This window comes from Schistocerca piceifrons, chromosome 1 (genome assembly GCF_021461385.2).
Source record: "Schistocerca piceifrons isolate TAMUIC-IGC-003096 chromosome 1, iqSchPice1.1, whole genome shotgun sequence".
In the NCBI taxonomy this organism is placed as follows: domain Eukaryota; kingdom Metazoa; phylum Arthropoda; class Insecta; order Orthoptera; family Acrididae; genus Schistocerca; species Schistocerca piceifrons.
The window spans coordinates 854,371,807-854,391,297 of NC_060138.1; the positions used below are offsets into that span (position 1 = coordinate 854,371,807).

Genomic DNA, 19,491 nt, shown 5'->3' on the forward strand with positions numbered 1-19,491 from the left:
TCTGCCCATACTAACTCACAGGAAGTATCTACTTCAATTTTTGACAAGTTAAATTACTTCTGACAGCAACAAACACACCGTCGCCAACCGTGTTTAGCCTATCCTTTCGGAACACCGTTAGGTTCTTCGCAAAAATTTCGGTTGAGCTTTAGCCAGATTTCAGTGTCTATAACGATTTGAGCATCAGTGCTTTCTATTAGTGCTTGGAGCTCTGGTACTTTCCCAACACAGCTACGAGAATTTACAACTGTTATTCCAATGGTTCCTGTATCTACGTTCTTCCTGTGTTCAGCCTGCACCCTTTGTGACTGAAGCCCTTCTTGTGTTTCTCGAGACCCTCTAACCTAAAATACCGCCGAGTCCACGCCACACAGCCCCTGCTACCCATGTAGCCGCCTCCTGCGTATGGTGGACACCTGATCTATTCAGCGGAACCCGAAACCCAACCACCCTTTACCGCAAGTCGAGGAATCTGCAGCCTAAACGGTCGCAAAACCGCCTGAGCCCCTGATTCAGACCCTCCACTCGGCTCTGTACCAGACTCTAGCTTATACTCACTGAAATGACATGACATATCCTCTCAGTCCGTGTAGTTTGATTTCTTTTGCTCATCCCCTACTGGGTGCTTCACTTTTTTGTCATGTAGTGTAGTATCTTACCACTGAAATATCTCAGGAATTACTGCACTGTTCACATACTTTAAGTAAGGTTGGTATACACAACTAAAAAGAATCTTAGGTTAATTCAGCCAGGGTGGAATTCACAGAATTTCTGTACTACTCTAGTTGAAGACCATAAACTTCATGTAAATTTCTACTCGAAAAATTTTGGCGTAATAACAGGCATAAATGCAGCAGCATTGCACCATGGTACAGTGGGATACAATGTCTCTGTCGACTATGCTGCAAATGGTCAGCTCTGCTTTCATCTTGCAAGCAAGACTGGCAGCTTTTACCACTTCTGTTGCCGCTCGAAACCAGAGAGACTCTCTTCTGATCCAAAGTGAGACACATCATTGGTAGCGGCGTGAGCAACCACCTGCAGTTGGCTGCACCATGTGCTCTTCATGGCATCTGGGAGGACCCTTTCCACATCTGGAATGACTCCAACAGGTATGTACATGGAGTGCACATAGGTTTCTGTATGGCCAGAGGCTGCACATGGAAGGGAGCTTTATGTTCTCCCGAATGAACCTAAGAGTAACATGTAGGTATATTACATGCCTGCAATCCATCAGAAATATTTGATCACTTGACGTGTCATCATAATATTAATCGCAGAAACTACCAGGGAATTAAAAAAAGAAAAGACCAACTCACTGATTATTTCTCTGAGTCTCTGGTACATGATCTGACGATTCCTTATCGATTCGCTTCTGTTAGTCAACAGCAATAAGGTAACAAAAACCAGTTCCGAAATATATGGGCAAGTGTGGAGGATACAAAATGGTTCAGCAATAGATGAAGGTGTCCACAAAGTCACCCTATTATCCACTGATTGCTGCATTTCACTTTAGGAAGCCATCTCCTCTTAGCCTCCCCCCCCCCCCCCCCCCCACACACATTTTTTCGTCCTGTGGCTAAGGTGGGTCAGTTGTGTGTTTTCTCCAAGATACATACACAACTTCCAGTCCCAGGCTATTTTTCTTGACTTTATAGTCCCTGTTTGGGATTGCAGGTTTAGTACTGAATGAATGTATGAAAGCCAGGAGGATTCTTTCACATCCGTTGACAAATAGTACCTACCCTAGTACAACATTTCATGCACCCTTTTTTTATAATATAACATACATGTGTCGATTACACTGAATAAAAAAAGTAATTTTAACCTGTGTTAGTCCGTTTTTATGTATTACTCTACTTCATTTGTAATATGCTACTGAATTTTTGTGTGTTTTACATCACAACTTTGCACACTTGTTTCGCTTGTTTCTCTTTCGCTATTAGCAGGGAGCCTACAGATTTTCATAGGATCAAGTTCATGATCTTCTCATGGCTGTTTCATTACCTCTTTATTTATATTCATGATCTCTCGAAAATGACAAAAACACTTTTTTTATGAACCTGAAAGCTAGTTGAAATGAAACCTGAATGCAATAACTCTGATATCATTTAAAACTGTATGTCTGTATGAATAATGTAACTAGCATGACTTGTAGGATACCACTCATCAAATGCTATAACAATATTAAACTCTCACGTAGGATGGGTATGTCTATTTTCAGATATTTTATCACCACATCAATTAAAATGCAAATTGCCTTAACATAGTAATGTAGTGAAGCCTTACAATTTTCCTTGCGGCAATATAAAAAGCTGGAAAGTACAAAATTCACGTCAAATGTTAAACTTTACAGCAAAAGATTCAGCTAAAACTTGAAATTTCAACATTTAAAACTTCAGCTGCTTCTTTTGCGTTTTCAGTAATCATTCTGTTCTTCCTTTTGAGCGCTTTTATTTATTAAATTGTTTTTCTTTTAAGACTGGCCACTTCATTTTCATCAGATTTCTTTTTTTTTTTGTAAGGATTCTACTCTTTTTGATAAAGCATTCTTCACAGCTAGAATAACTTTTGTAATTCCCACTTACTGTTAAGTAAAGCGCCTAACGATTGTATTGCATTGCAAACACTTCTCTCTGTAACAATTGTATGTTCTTCTAAGTTCTCAATCGAAACTTCTTTCTTAACAGAAAAGCGACTTTTACCTGCAGTGTTTCCATGAAACATGCATAGCCGCTTCTGCGCGAACTCGATGAAGTCATGGTTCCGACTCTGCAGTAAAGTCATCAGAATGTATCAAGTTTGTCCTACAAAAAATACAGAATTTAATATTTTTTCTTTTCACTGTCAACTGTTGATGGTGTCATTTGTTCTTTGACACAAATTCTTCCATTGCAATAGTCAGTCGAGACTTTTTCAAAATGGAGCTCTGCATAGCTTTAGATGATAAACATAAGTCACCCTTGGCTTACTTTAATTTCAAAGGAATCCTCTCAGCAATTTTTACACATAGACTTTGCAAAATACCTGCTGTCTCATTTCTGAACATAAGGTAAAACTTTTCCATGTAGTTCTTGCAACCAGCAGTGGCACCACATCCAGTATCTACATAATGATTTGTTTCAGGAGTACATGCCTTGGTAACATCAATCGTAATTTGCCGGAATTCATCGCCATTTCAATAAGTTTTCTTTATGAACCACGAAGCAATGCTATACATTAAACTGAACAAATATTTGTACAAAAAGGGGAAAAGATACTAATTTGACTGATACTTAGTTAAAAACTCCTGAAGTCCAATTGATAATGATATAGGAAATTCAGGTTTTGCACACAGGAATTAGTCTTCTAAGTGAAGTTTAATTTTTTCAAGGTTTCAACCCCCAGGTGGTCTTTAATGTACTTCAGCAACATACTTCTTCAAATGTGGAATAAGTTCAAGTCTCACTTCATGTAGTGAATAGAGCTTTGAAAAAGACTCATAATAAAAGTGGTTGGATTGTTCACATTGATGTCAGCTAGGAGATTCTGGAAATGAAGGCGAAGCCCATAAGTAACTCTGTATGACAACTTTCCCTTTTGTAACCGTATTTTTTTGGCAATCATGCTGTCAGAAAACATGCCTTCAATACTTCTAACCCATCTTATAGGATAAAACTTAAGAGGAAACTTGCAAAACCCAGTGATATTTGAGAAGGTTGTCCTCCTTGTAGGAAAATCCTTCATAAATTACCAGGTCGCCCTGAGAAATTCATGAACATTCCAACCACTTTTATTATGAGCAGTTTGCAAAGCTCCATTCACTACATGAAGTGAGCAAGTGCCACAATTAAACCTTTGTGGCTGATTGTCTTTTTCATTGATTAGAATTGCTTGCAAATTATGCAACGTCTTCAAGTTCACATTTGGCACATCCATTGAAATTCGAATTATATTCTTAGGTGACGAATTCAAACCATTCCGATCCTCCAGGAAACTTGACTGTAAATCAGAAGATGTGGCAGAAATCAAAAACATAGATGTTAAATATCTTGTAGATACAGACAGATTTGTTGATCCCGGAAATGAACTACCAAATCCATCTGTCGCGTTTCGACAATTTTATTTAAACTCTCATCATATGACACACAAAAGAATCCAACTTCCCTGACTTGTTTTAGCTACGAGATTCTGAAAATCAGGGCGAAGTCCATAAGTAATTCTATATGACAACTTACCCTTGTGTGACAGTACTTTTTGGCAAACACACTGCCAGGAAACATAATTTTGAATATGTCTGTTGTGTTTCCAGAACTTCTTACTGAAGAATGACAGATGACTATTCATAGCCCATATTATTTCAGATTTTACTATCTCTCAACTGAAGTTCTAGAGGTTGTAACAGAAGCAAGTGATGGTAATTCGTCACTGTCATTCAAATTTTGTTCAGAAGAAACTTACGACTGTGCTGGCACTAATGTCAAACTCATATTTGCACAAAATGATCGACAGATGTCCACTTATGGCCTACGAGTAGTACTCAAATGGCATGGGAAACCTTTTGGCTAGCGAGAAATCGATTTTACTCTTACTTTACTTTTAAAAGGCGATTAAAATGCCAATAGCTTTATATCAATTATTTAAAACCTTTAAAGAAATTCTTTCCAAAAAAAGACGCGGATTAAAGAGATTTAAACAGAAGTGGGAGTGGACAGAATTAAAGACAATCCTTCAGCAACACATGAGATGGCAGTACTGTCATGGATAGAGCTACAATTTATACGCCATTTCTACTCGGTGTATACACCACATACATCTCAACGAAGACACATCTCATTTCACCATCTGCACCTGCCCCTCAGGGTTGCAAACGGCAGTAGAAGATGCTTTAATAACATGGCTTGCACAGATAGACACTTAAGTCACCTACACATTACAAAGACTTACGAGTTCTGGTAAATCTTTACACATAATTTTTTTATTAAATGGACTGCTGGATACAACATTATTGGCAGTGGCTCTAACCTGCTACTCTGTTCTAGAATCGTGCCTGACTGACACACAAAACAAAATTCATAAACACTGACTAAATTTCACAACCTTTTCATTACTTTCATGACCACCTGTACCTTTTTATTACTTTCTCATGACTTTCGTGACTTTTAGACACCCTGATTAATTACACATTTTCTGTGAGTCTGCCGTATTCCATAAGTAATCTGTAGGGGGTTCTATTTGCAGCATTATCGATTTGTACCCTTGTGGATAGATCACTTGATTGGCGTTCGTGTCTCCATGCTGATGCATCGAAGTTCGGGACTACCTGTTGTTCTCTCCTCTCCGCAGCGGTATACTCCTCTAAGAATTCATACACTCTTACATGTGGATACAGGTGGTTTTCCAGTAAGAAGTGTACAACGCCCCAACTAGGTTTGTCGTGGACAATTCATAACACATCCCTGATGTTGAGGGACAACGAGTACACTCTTCAGCCCTCATCACTTCCCCCCTCATCTATCCCACAGCCTTTTCGTCATTTACCCACCCGCCAGCTACTTAGATAGAGCTAGTAATTTATCCATGGTCTAGTTATCCTTGGTGATGCTGCAGAGTTAGTTTGGGTTGCTCTTCTTCAGTCAGGATGCTTTATCTCCACACTTTCAAAGCCAGATCTACCAGTTTTACACCACACACAGCAATTCTTCTGGAGTCATAGATAACGTCCCAGATAGTCTCAGACATACATGTAAGTACATTTGAGAGGCCCGGATTACGGTTTTGCTATTCTGGGTGGATGCATGGATTTAAAACCGCAAGGTCATAGACACCCTTTCAGAAAATAGTGGTACTGGTGAATAAACAGTACTCTTATTAAAACCAGAAGCCAAGGCCACATAACGATAACCACAGCTAGAGAAAATGTCACATACAATTTCCAAAAGGTTGATTGATATGGGGGGGGGGGGGGGGGGGGGAAGCGGCGAGGTCATCGGTCCCATCAGGTTAGGGAAGGATGGGGAAGGAAGTCAGTCATGCCCGTTGAAAGAAACCATCCTTACATTTGCCTGAAGTGATTTAGGGAAATCATGGAAAACCTAAATCAGGAAGGCCGGATGCGGGTTTGAACTGTCGTCCTCTCCAATGTGAGTCCAGTGTGCTAACCACTACGCCACCTCACTTGGTATTTCCAGTAGATCCAGACATGTCATTGTTGTGGTCTTCAATCTGAAGACTGGTTTTGCGCACTCTCCATGCCACTCTATCCTGTGTAAGGCTCTTTATCTCTGAATAAGTACTAATTCCTTATGAATCTGCTTACTAAATTCATCTCTTGGTCTCCCTCTACGATTTTTACCCCCCCCCCCCCCCCCCAATACTAAATTTGTGATCCCTTCATGTCTCAGATTGCATCCTACCAACCGATCCCTTCTTTTAATGAAGTTGTGTAACAGATTTCTTGTCTTCCAAATTCTATTAAATATCTCCTCATTAATTACGTTATCTAACCGTCTAATCTTGAGCATTTGCCCGTAGCACCGCATTTCAAAATCTCCTATTCACAAAATGTTCAAATGTATGTGAAATCTTATGGCACTTAACTGCTAAGGTCATCAGTCCGGAAGCTTACACACTACTTAACCTAAACTATCCTAAGCACAAACACACACACCCATGCCCAAGGGAGGACTCGAACCTCCGCCAGGACCAGCCGCACCGTCCATGACTGCAGCGTCCGCGACCGCTCGGCTAATTCCGCGCGGATCTCTTATTCTATTCTAGTCTAAATTGTTTATCGTCCACGTCTCTCTTCCATACATGGCTACGCTCCAGACAAATATCTTCAGAAAAGACTTCATAACACTTAAATCTATATTCGATATTAACAAATTTATCTTCTTCAGAAACGCTTTTCCTGCAATTGCCAATGTACATTTTATATTTCTCTGTACTTCGGCCCTCATATCATTTTGCTGCCCAAATAGCAAAGCTCATCTACTACTTTAAGTGTCTCATTTCCTAATACAGTTCCTACAGCATCATCTGATTTAATTCGACTACATTCCATTATCCCTGTCTTTTTACTGTTAATGTTCTTGTACCCGCCTTTCAAGACATTGTCCACACCATACAACTGCCCTTAAAAGTGCTTTGCTGTCTCTGACTAAATTACAATATCATCGGTAAACCTTAAGTTTTTATTTCTTCTCCCAGGACTTCAAATCCTACTACAAATTTTGGTTTGGTTTCCTTTACTGCTTGCTGAGTGTACTGACTGAATAACATTGGGCATAGGCTACAACCCCATCTCACTCTATTCTCAACCACTGATTCCCTTTCGTGCTCCTCGGCTCTTTTAACTGCATTGTCATATTTCAAAAAGAATTACTAAAACAGTGGAAGTCAGAAAGCTGGTATATCGCGGAACTAAAACGATGAGCCAGACGCTAAGAAACACATTAAAACCTCCATCCAAGTAAATTGGGCAGTAGTCCTGCACGAGACAGAGGTCGTGTGCCCACGTGATAACTGCAATCAGATTCACTGCTCAGGTCAGCTTCAACAGTCACCCTACAAAATTTCGGCGTGACAAGACTGCGCGGAGCAAGAACTGATCCTGGAAGATGCAGTGACTTGACAACTCCCTACTCCCAAGAGTGTGAACAAACGGTATACTTCATTCTTTTTAAAGAAATTTCCGCCACTTAATTGTTCAATTATTTTACATAAACATGATCTCGGCTTTGTAGCTACTCTCGAGTGCAAGTTAAAATGTTAAACAGGTCTGTGATTTGTCATCATCGACAAAAAATTTTTCTGGTATTACAGTTGTTGTATTACAGGATACAAGTACATATCGAAGATAAATCATATGGCTGACACTGAACACAATGAGAAACCATTAACATGCAGCATGGCGTATTTAACAGCTAATACATTTCTGTGACCTGCATTCATCACTGACATTCATCAGCTTCCAAAAAATTCTATATGACTGTGGTCCCCCACAAAGGAAAGATCACAAGCGGTAGACGTTTTCACATTTCGCTGTGCCCAGAGACGGAAACTTAACGGGATTGGATTCATTTGCTGGCTGCTGCTTTATGGTGCAACATTTGAATTGTGGCTGTTAACTGCTACTTTAAACTGTTTCATCTCTATGAGATCTGAATGGTACAAAACAGAGTCAAGTGCAATTAAAAGATTACGAGTCACAACGTCATTTCTCATAAAACACCAGTGGCATCTAGCCAAACGGGTAATAAACTTGGACGAAATTTTAAATGACAGGCTTTTTCTTATAATCAAATTCTCAGTCCAGTCAATGGTAAAGCAATGAATATTCGGCGGATGTAAAGTGATTCATTAAAGAGCATGAACTGAGTGAGTTATGGATGGCTACAACCAAAAATTGCATGATCTCCAAAATTAACCAAATAGAACGAAATAATGTGTCATTCCAGCATTACGAACATGTGGTTAAATTAGTCCAAAGATTCCCTCTCGTTCTTCCGTAGAGAACTGAAGGAACTGTAAAACTCTATTTGCACAATGAAAAAGGAGTCGAAAATCTTTACTACTTTCTTGCGGTAGGAACAAGATACTACAAAAAATATTAATCTGGACATCTGGTTAATGCAGAAAATCCTCTTCCAGCATGGGTTGAGGTCTTGCTGTTATCCTTTGGGAGTGGACTTTTTATTCCTCCATAATTAACCGAAGAGTTTTTTTTTGAAAATGTATTTTTACCACTTAATTTTTCATTGAAATCGTATCATAACATCTGCACAATTCCTGGTGTTCATAAAAGGAAAAAAAAAATTGTTCGTGGGCCTATCCTTCACATAAAACAGCCGGGATCTTAGAGATAAAAACAAAAGCTATTTCCGCAAGAGGAGGAGGAGGAGATTAGTGTTTAACGTCCCGTCGACAACGAGGTCATTAGAGACGGAGCGCAAGCTCGGGTGAGGGAAGGATGGGGAAGGAAATCGGCCGTGCCCTTTCAAAGGAACCATCCCGGCATTTGCCTGAAGCCATTTAGGGAAATCACGGAAAACCTAAATCAGGATGGCCGGAGACGGGATTGAACCGTCGTCCTCCCGTTTCCGCAAGAACCATTCACAAAAATACCAAGGCGTATATACATTTCAGATTCATTCTGATAACGTACGAAATCAGCGTAAAACGCAAATTAAGAAATCATTGTAGACTGCATAAATTACACATAATTCTGCAATCATTTTTTTTTCACGTCAATTTCAGTCTACATCGATAGTTGATGTAACTGATTCCGGTTACATAATTGTTTCGTAATAAACCCATCATTGCTGACGAAAGTGCTCAGTAAATATTTTCACGGCAAAAACGGAACGCTCGTGTCACGAACGATTAAATTATCACGGGGTACACTCAACAGACTGGAGTCGATCCTTTAACATACAAGAGGATACAAATATTTTTAACAACCACGAAATGAGTGCTAACAAGTGGCGTGCGCATACTTTTGGAAATTTCAAGATGAAATTCTGTTGTCGGCACGAGCATTAAGATCAAGCTCTAACGTAAGGGAGAGAAAAAGATTCAAGCAATTTTCCCGACAGCGCATTAAGATTTCTATTTGTTACATCGGAGAGAGGCCCCACGAGACATTATTTTTAAGCAGTTCCTCACTTACGTGAGAGTATTCACAGGGAAGGTAAAGTAAAGAGAATTACGATGCGATTTTGCTCTTAGGTTTGTCAGGCATTTAGTTTTGCTAGTTGAGAATGTCAGCTGCAGCCTCCTGCGCCACAGTGATTTTTCACTTACGAAGAATGGAAAAAAAGGTTTAATGTCCAGTCGACAGCGACGTCATTAGAGACAGAGCACTGTTGGACAAGGATGACGAAGGCAATCGGCACTGAAAACGCGAAAAATGTAAAAACGGACGTATGCATTATCACATCACACTGTACATGCACTAAAATTATTTGTCATCGGCAATCTGTTCGGGTTAAAGAGTAACAATGAAATCTACAAATACAGAACTAGAAGGAAAATGAACCAACAATGACATCTAGTGAATACAATTCTTACTCGGAAGTAGCGAATTACATGGCTATGAGAATCTGTGACAATACACCAACAAAAATGAAGGGTCTGACAAACAATAGTTGTCTCAAATGCCGATTGAAACAGTTATCCTACACAGATGAATGCCGGACATAACGACGTCTGTATGAATCCACGAAAAAGTATGTTTAGTGGGCAGATTCTGTTAAATGTCAGATTTCATACCATGAAAATAAGCGAGAATGTGATGTAATGAACTGGAAACTATAGAAAACCTGAGTAATTAACGGCTTCTCATCGAAGCGCATCGCTGACACCCTATAGTTGCAGACAGTATTTGTCAAGCGGTGATTTGTAGAGAACTACAGCAAAACGTCAGTGGGAACGTAGTGCAAATCATGTTTAGTAGCAAGGTAAGTGTGCAACGCTACTTTGATTCTTAAGAAACAACTGCAATAATTTTCCTAACGCTGTTGGTTCCGTGTGCATTAACGCCAAAGGCAGTAGTTTACGCTCTACACTGCTCACCTTAACTTAGGACGCCCAACGCGAACTCACTTGCCGGCAGCAGACGCTCAACTGTCAAAACAGTTGCAGCACTCCACGCTCTGCCGGCGTGCTCGCGGGCGCTGTTGCCGCGTTATCGACCGACGCTGTGCTCGCACTCACGAGTCCACTCCGAAGGGCTTCGCCGTGTTGCTCGTGTTGTCAGCGCCTGGCAACGTGGCTCGCACGTGCCTCACACGTGTAGGCGGGGCGCAAGTCACCGGCGGCCAATCGCAGCTGTTCGGGGCAAGGTCGACTGACGCACTGAGTCGTGAGTCGGTTTGATGTCAGGTCGACAATGCGATATGACGTCACGGCTCCGAAGTGATTACTGCTCGCGGAAAATTTGGATACTGCTAATTCTAGTGCGCCACAAAGGTAGAAAGGAAATCTTTTAAATTTACTATTTCCATTCCAAACTTCAAGAAGGTGTCTTGCAAGAAATGAAGTTGAGGTAGGAGTTTATGCTTTGGCAGAAGTAAACTCCTTTTCACACCATCGACTTTCTTGTCTCAGTTGACTATTCGAGGCAAGTGAGCCTATTACAGCGCTCCCAGCGTTTCATCCCTGTACTGAGTCTCGTCAGTTTCGAATGGTATTTTCTTTTATAGGTCGACGCAAAAATTACGCGTGTTTCAGAGCTGTCTATCGTGCAGTTTGACATGTGAACGGTGAAACTGAGGTTAAGAGGGAACAAAATACAATAACAAAATTCAGGAACAAGCAATGACAGTACAGTTTAGTGATGACCAACACAGAATTCATGATGGAAGTTAATGTCAAACGTCGTGTGGTAAATTCTCTGAGAACTGAAAGAATAGGAAAAGTGTCATCCTAAAATTTAAAAAAGTATGTATTTGCTCGACAAAATATCTACTTGCAAACACCTCAAACAATATCTGTTGCTGTTGTGATCTTCAGTCCTAAGACTGGTTTGATGCAGCTCTCCATGCTACTTTTTGTGCAAAGCCTCTTCATTTCCAAACAACTACTACAACCTACATCTTTCTGAATCTGCTTACTGCATTCATCTCTTAGTCTTCCTCTACGATTTTTCCCACCCACACTTTCCTCCAATACTAAATTGGTGATCCCTTGATAAGTCAGAATGTGTCCTATCAACCAATCCCTTCTTTTGCTCAAGTTTTGCCACAAATTTCTTGTCTCGCAAATTCTATTCAGTACCTCCTCATTATTTACATGCTCCCCAAATAGGATATCCTGGCCAATAAATGCCCTACAATCATTTCATTTCGGTTAAATGATCGACCCATCTAATCTTCAGCATTCTTCTGTAGCTCCATATTTCGAACGCTTCTATTCTACTTTTATCCAAACTGTTTATCGTCCTATTTCACTTCCATACATGACTACATTCCAGACAAATACCGTCAGAAAAGACTTCCTAACACTTAAATCTAAATTCAATGCCCACAGATTTCTTTGCTTCAGAAATGATTTTCATGCCATTGACAGTCTACATTTTATATCCCCTCCGCTTCGGCCATCATGAGTTATCTTGCTGCCCAGAAAACGGAACTCATGTACTACTTTAAATGTCTTGTTTCCTAACTCCCTTAGCATCACCAGATATAATTCGACTACATTCCATTATCCTTGTCTTCCTTTTGTTGATGTTCTTCTTATACCCCTTCAAGACACTGTCCATTCCTTACAACTACTCTTCCAAGTTCTTTGCTGTCCCTGACAGAATTACAATGTGATCGGCAAACCTCAAAGTTTTTATTTCTTCTCGTCGAACTTTGGTTCCTGCTCCAAGTTTTTCCTTGGTTTCCTCGATTGGTTGTTCAATGTACAGATTGAATAACATTGACGATAGGCTACAACCTTGTCTCAGTCCCTTCTCAACCACCGCTTTCCTTTCAAGCCCCTCAGCTCCAATAACTGCCGACAGGTTTCTGTACAAGTTATAGTTAGTGTTACACTCCCTGTATTTTACTCCTGTTACCTGCTACCTTCGGAATTTCAAAAGAGAGTATTCCACTCCAAACAATACCTAGAATGCAGTAAATACCGCATTTTTGCTTTATTCTTTCTATTTTGTTTTCTTGCTAAGTGGCAAATAATGTACAAATTATTTTTCTCAATAAGTAAGTCTCACTATTTCACATAATTGTAACTGACATTAGCTGAATTTTCCGTCGGTGCTTGGCAGAATGTGATAATAATATTAATATTAGAAAATGTATTTCTTGTTAATATTAATTTTAGTTGAAACACGTTTGTCTACTTACGTAGTCATTTATGTGTAGTGCAAGCTTTTTCTATGTAAAATGTAGATATACTTTTGCTTTCGTATATTTTGTCTCTTTGGTTGGAGAACACTGATGGGAAAAATGCCAAGACAGTATACATTAAGAAGGCGTGAAAGCAGAATCCATTTCTGTAATACGACAGCTCGACCAGAGTAGGTCAGCTTCTGAACAACAAACGTTGCCATAGTCCCGTGTTTCTGGGCTTGCGCAGTGTGCAGTGTGCAGAACTTAAAGAACTTCACACTCGACGCAGTCTATAGATTGGGGGATGGGAAGACGAATTCTGCCTTATGCATGACACCTTTTTTCTGTTTTGTTTCACCCAGACACGTTTCAGTACATTTTGTGCTATCTTCAGCGGGTTCTTTTTTATTTTTTAACTATAAAATTGTTGTTACAAATTAACATTTATCGAAGCTTTTGGTACATAATATTTACAATTGTGAATGAATAATTGTTTTAAAATATATACATCGTTTGTTCATATTTAATAGTTGAGATATTTATTAACGACCTGATGTATTACGTGTTGTTTATAACGTTATGTGAAAGTTCTGTTTATAGCTAAATGGCAGAAAGAGTGGATGTGTGCATTAGTTTATATCCCTTACATGATACTATTGGAAATTTATTTTGGTAGCTATTCTGCTACACAAGCTACAGCTTCTCATCTGCAGAACAGCAAAACGTAATTTTTATTTTTCTGTTTATCATGCGTTTACAAACGGAAATGAATATGTATTACGTGTTTCGTGTTTATCTTACGGTTTTGATATTGTGGTGCTTTCTCGTATGTTGTTGGCGAAGTGAATAGGCAGAATTCGTGACTTATGATCGCTTGACACTGCACTTTCTCCGATTTTTCAAAACATAGGCAGAGTTTTCGCCGCAATTACGTGTTGTTGGGGCTGTGTGGTGTTCATTTGTTTCATAGCGCGTTTGGCTGGATGAGCCGCCCAAGTTTGAAGTGTATTTGGCATATGCGGTTTTCGGTTTGTTTGAGAGTGTGTATGTGTGTGTGTGTGTGTGTGTGTGTGTGTGTGTGTGTGTTCAGGAATTGGGCAGAGAGAGAGAGAGAGAGAGAGAGAGAGAGAGAGAGAGAGAGAGAGCGAGAGAGAGAGAGAGAGAGAGAGAGAAAGGGAGGGAGAAAGATTTTTTTAATGATTTGTTTCGGTGTGGGTGGTATTTGTATAGTTCTTCTATTGTAGCGAAGATGGTTTTATTGCACAGTGATGTGTATTCGTTTCCCATTTCGTAGCAAGCACGGACATAACAAGAAGAACTGCAACACCACAAGATGATTAAATCTAAAGATTATTGGCGTCGCAGACAAACTCGCGCCGTAGTTGATTGCTGATTTACACGCAGGCACGTAAGGTACAGACACTTCGAATAGTCGATTTCGACCAAAAAGCAGCTCATATAAAACTGGCACAGAGCTATGAGTTTGTGTTGTATAGTCGTGCTTGGATAGTCCAGTTGGTATGCCGTCACAGTAGCACAGTCTGTTCGATCAGGGGACTGACCATCCTCTTGACCTGTCATGAGAAATCCGTTATGAACTGTTGACGATAAACGGCGAAGAAAAAAAAGAAACAAAGAAAGAAAAAGGAAAAAAAAATTGGACAGGTGCGACTAGGATTCGCGCACTAAGAGTTCCGCATGTGTATACACTCAGACTCATAAATTAAGGGTAGCTGCAGAATGTGGTGCCACACAACGTGGCACTACACAAAACTGGCGCTAATAGCATAGGCACATAGGGAACAGACACGACACAGATCTGTAAGTCCACGGTATTGGTGATAAGTTGAGAAAACCGTCCCAAAACAAATGTGCTACAAAACGCCACTGTTTCCTGTGCATGACCCCGACATCAATATGGGATATAATCACCATGCACACGACGTACACAGGCCGCACTACGGGTTGGCATACTCTGGATCAGGTGGTCGAGCAGCTGCTGGGGTATAACCTCCCATTCTTGCACCAGTGCCTGTCGGAGCCCCTGAAGTGTCCTAGGAGTTTGAAGACGTTCAGCGATACGTCGACCGAGAGCATGCCAGACGTGCTCGATGGTGTTTAGGTCTGGAGAACAGGCAGGCTACTCCATTCGCCTGATATCTTCTGTTTCAAGGTACTCCTCCACGATGGCAGCTCGGTGGGACCGTGCGTCATCATCCATCAGGAGGAAGGTGGGACCCACTGCATCCCTGAAAAGGCGGACATACTGGTGCAAAATGACGTCCCGATACACCTGACCTGTTACAGTTCCTGTGTCAAAGAGATGCAGGGATTTACATGCACCAATCATAATCCCACACCACACCATCAAACCACAACCTCCATACAGGTCCCTTTCAAGGACATTAATTGGTTGGTATCTGGTTCCTCGTTCACGCCAGATGAAAACCCGGAGAGAATCACTAATCAAACTATACCTGGACTCGTCCGTGAACATAACCTGGGACCACTATTCCAATGACCATGTACTGTGTTCTTGACACCAGGCTTTACAGGCTCTCCTGTGAAAACCATGTCTGTTCAGTCGTCTGTAGACCGTGTGCCTTGAGACAACTGTTCCAGTGGCTGCAGAAAGGTCCCGAGCAAGGCTACCTGCAGTACTCTGTGGCCGTTTGTGGGCACTAATGGTGAGATATCGGTCTTCTTGTGGTTTTGTGCACTGTGAGCTTCCCGCACTGTAGCGCCTGGACACGTTTCCTGTCTGCTGGAATCGTTGCCTTAATCTTGAGATCACACTTTGTGGCACACGGAGAGCCCGTGCTACGACCTGCTGTGTTTGACCAGCCACCAATCGCCGTATTACTCTCCTCCCTATAACGTCATTCATATGCGTTCTTTGAGCCATTTTCAACACACAGTCACCATTAGCACGTCTGAAAACGTCTACACACTTACTGGCTGCACCGTACTCTGACATGCACCAACACACCTCTGCACATGTGTGGACTGCTGCCAACGCCACAGTGGGGCAACCGCAGGTCAAATGCACCACATGGTCAAACCCCAAGGTGATTTAAACTGACAAACCGCCCACCAGAGCGTTGTTTCACCATGTATCACCGTTATCCTTAATTTATGAGCATGAGTGTAGGAAGTTAATCCATTCTGGTAATCGAGAATCTCGACCATTTTTGCCTGTTATCGACGTTCATACTGGCAAGATATCGGTCTCAGGAATTCCGAGATTTTAGAGAATGTTTTAATTTCAATAATATAATTTTGACATACTGTCATGCAGAAGGCAGGCGACCCTTACTATTATAATTAATAGTTCTGTATTCAGGCTGACTGGATTGCAATGATAAAAGTCAAACATCAGGACGTGTATCGGAATTTATCCACCATCAGATATCCAGGAGCGATTGCAGCGTGCAGATACAGCGTTTCAAGTTGTACTTTAAACAAACATCCACAGACTAGTACTAGTATGAGCAATAAAGTAATTCCTTGCCTGAAGTTTAACTTTTACTGTTGCGACCCAGTCAGCCAGAATACAGAAGTGCTGATTGTTTTAATTTCAAGTTTGACATCGAATAAAAAATAACAAATTAAATGCTTATTTCGTGTGATTTAATTACGAATTAACAATTTTCGGATTTTTTTCTTTTATTTGTATTGTGAAGGCTTGTTTCTTGCCAAATTTCATGACTGTAAATCAACGAGATGTACCCTATACGTTTTGTTGACTGAGTTTTTGAGTATCAAAATTAGCGACATAAATGGCCGATCTTTTGAATGCATTGACTTAGAAGCTTATAACTGGATGTTACGTTGTTTTCAACATGTGACGTAAGTTTCATCCCAGTACTAAAGCCCGGTCCACACGCAACGATCTGTCTGCGCAGACATCGGCGCAGATGTCTGTACATGCAAAAGATCGCTGCAAATGTGGTGTGTTCACACGACACAAACCCCAATCTACTACTCGCCCGCCATCTGTCGGTGTAGAAAAGAAATATCAGTGGCAAGCGACTACGCTCCCCGAAAACGTCAAAATTTAATTCAGTTATTTTGAAAAATAGAAATAGAGGAAGTTCTGTTGTGGTCTGTGTTCGCAACTTGTGTTGCAAAAAACATTCAGACCAACCGCAGGAAACAGAGAAAGCGGTCAAAATGGTGCAGACAGTGGGTGCTAAAGCGAAAGCAGTTTTGTCACGTAAATTTACTGCGAGAGTTGCAGGGCGAACCTGTTTTGTTTTACACAACCTCGTGTTCCATTTCTTCGCACATTGGCACTCCAATTTCATCTTCAATTGTACTCCTGCTTGGTCTTGGCGTTTCTTGATCACTAAGAAAGCCAAGTAGATCAAAATACCATAACGTTGGCTGGTATACTTGATCTACTCCTACACCAGATCTTCTAGATTTCTGAACTTTGGATAACTCTTTTCGGTAAACAGTTCGCTGACAGACTAATTTACTTGACTTGCCTTCATGAACTCATCTTTCAGGAAAGCGTAAATAGCTTCACATGTGTTGGGTATTATTTCACTCAATGCTTGTTTCGATATTGCAGATGAAAATTCCAAATCATTGTAGCTCCTTCCTGTTGCTAGGAATCTTAATGTTACTGCCAGGCGTTCATGAGGAGAAATTACCCTTCTCATACAAGTATTTTTCTCATAATATGAGGGGTTACATGCTTTAAGAGATAATTATAAGTTTCGACATCCATCCGCAAATAATTTCGCCAGTTCGCAACGAAATTATTTTTTTATTACCGTTTCTCTGTTTGCCGAGGCGCCAACTGCCCGCAATTTTTCAATTGGAGCATTGTATGCTGCTGTCTTTTTGTCTCGGTCACTATATTCTTTACTTTTAATCTTCCACAAACATGGGTGGTTTCTATATATTTCAATGAATTCACTTACAAACTCTCGAGAACACTGACGAGTATCAGCCATTTTAATGCCCTGTGCACACAAATACAAACACTAGACTGAGCGAACAGCTGTTTCGCGCCAGATTTGCGACGATCTCCTGTCCACACGCTCCAACTTGTCTGCGCAGATGTGGTTTGAACCGACAGATTTAAGAGGTTTCGCTCAAACCTCCAACTCCCAACTTCCAGGTTTGCACACACCTCAGGTTGGTGCAAATCTTCTGTTCACACGCAACGGTCTGTCTGCGCAGATGTGATGTGCGCAGACATTTGCGCAGACAGATCGTTGCGTGTGGACGGGCCTTAAGGCTGTTCATAAAATATCGATATTTCTTCCAGTAACACTTCGACCATAGATATTTATGGTCGAAGCAGTAAGGTCAATTTATATAGGCGATATTTTCTCCTGCGATATATCATAATGGCAGTATCGAGAGCTGATATTTTGATTTTATATTACATTTTTTCACAATTTTCGGTAAATATTTGAAGTTGTTTTTTGGAATTGTAGTAGTACATTATTTTACTTTCACTGCGTGAAGGAATCTTACTACTTTAGGAGCTTTCATCACATCCAGTCTTCACATTGACTGTGTGAACTAAGTATATCTGGCACAAAAGAAGAAGAAGTCTGATTGCACTGGTGGTGTGGGCGGGGGTGACGGTGTGAATAGAATAACAAGACTTCCGAGGTGAAGAAATTGCACACCAGTGGCATGAAAAAATTGTTTTAACGCAATTAGTGAGCTATTTCTTCACATCGCCGTTCTTCAAAAACAGTTGCTGAAAATGAAGAACAAAAATCTAAATGTCAAGATTATTCTTTGCGGTGGGCGGAGACGTATAAGGGGAAACGCTGACGTAATCGGCGCTCAGCGCCTCCAACAGAAATTGCAACGTTTAGCTTCACCATGCAATTTTGACACTACAACTGCTAGGTCATTGGCGTTGGAAGAAATGAAAAAATAGAGAAGTGGACACGAAGTGTTCCAGACAAATCTGATATGTGACAAAGTCGAACGACGGTCCCATCGGACACTTTTTGCTGTGCTACTTACACACAGTTACCCTTGTTAGCAAAGTGGTAGCCGCGAAGTGTGAACGTGCATCATTTGCCTCTCAGTTCTTGCTCAAAGGGGCAAAGTAGGCCGCTAGCTTGTTGATTTACAGAATATCTAGATATAAATCAACTCTTAAATACACTCCTGGAAATGGAAAAAAGAACACATTGACACCGGTGTGTCAGACCCACCATACTTGCTCCGGACACTGCGAGAGGGCTGTACAAGCAACGATCACACGCACGGCACAGCGGACACACCAGGAACCGCGGTGTTGGCCGTCGAATGGCGCTAGCTGCGCAGCATTTGTGCACCGCCGCCGTCAGTGTCAGCCAGTTTGCCGTGGCATACGGAGCTCCATCGCAGTCTTTAACACTGGTAGCATGCCGCGACAGCGTGGACGTGAACCGTATGTGCAGTTGACGGACTTTGAGCGAGGGCGTATAGTGGGCATGCGGGAGGCCGGGTGGACGTACCACCGAATTGCTCAATACGTGGGGCGTGAGGTCTCCACAGTACATCGATGTTGTCGCCAGTGGTCGGCGGAAGGTGCACGTGCCCGTCGACCTGGGACCGGACCGCAGCGACGCACGGATGCACGCCAAGGGGACCGCACCGCCACTTCCCAGCAAATTAGGGACACTGTTGCTCCTGGGGTATCGGCGAGGACCAT

At 41.3% G+C, this 19,491-nt stretch overlaps 1 protein-coding gene across 1 annotated transcript in view; it reads right to left on the bottom strand.

Annotated features, from left to right (window-relative positions):
* The window catches only part of LOC124715683, a 153,115-nt gene extending 142,413 nt beyond the window's left edge, over positions 1-10,702 (bottom strand). The window contains exon 1 of the mRNA XM_047243114.1: positions 10,558-10,702. The gene's annotated coding sequence lies outside the window, so the exon portion shown is untranslated. The remainder of the gene's footprint in view (positions 1-10,557) is intronic.
* Between the last annotated feature and the right edge of the window lie 8,789 nt (positions 10,703-19,491).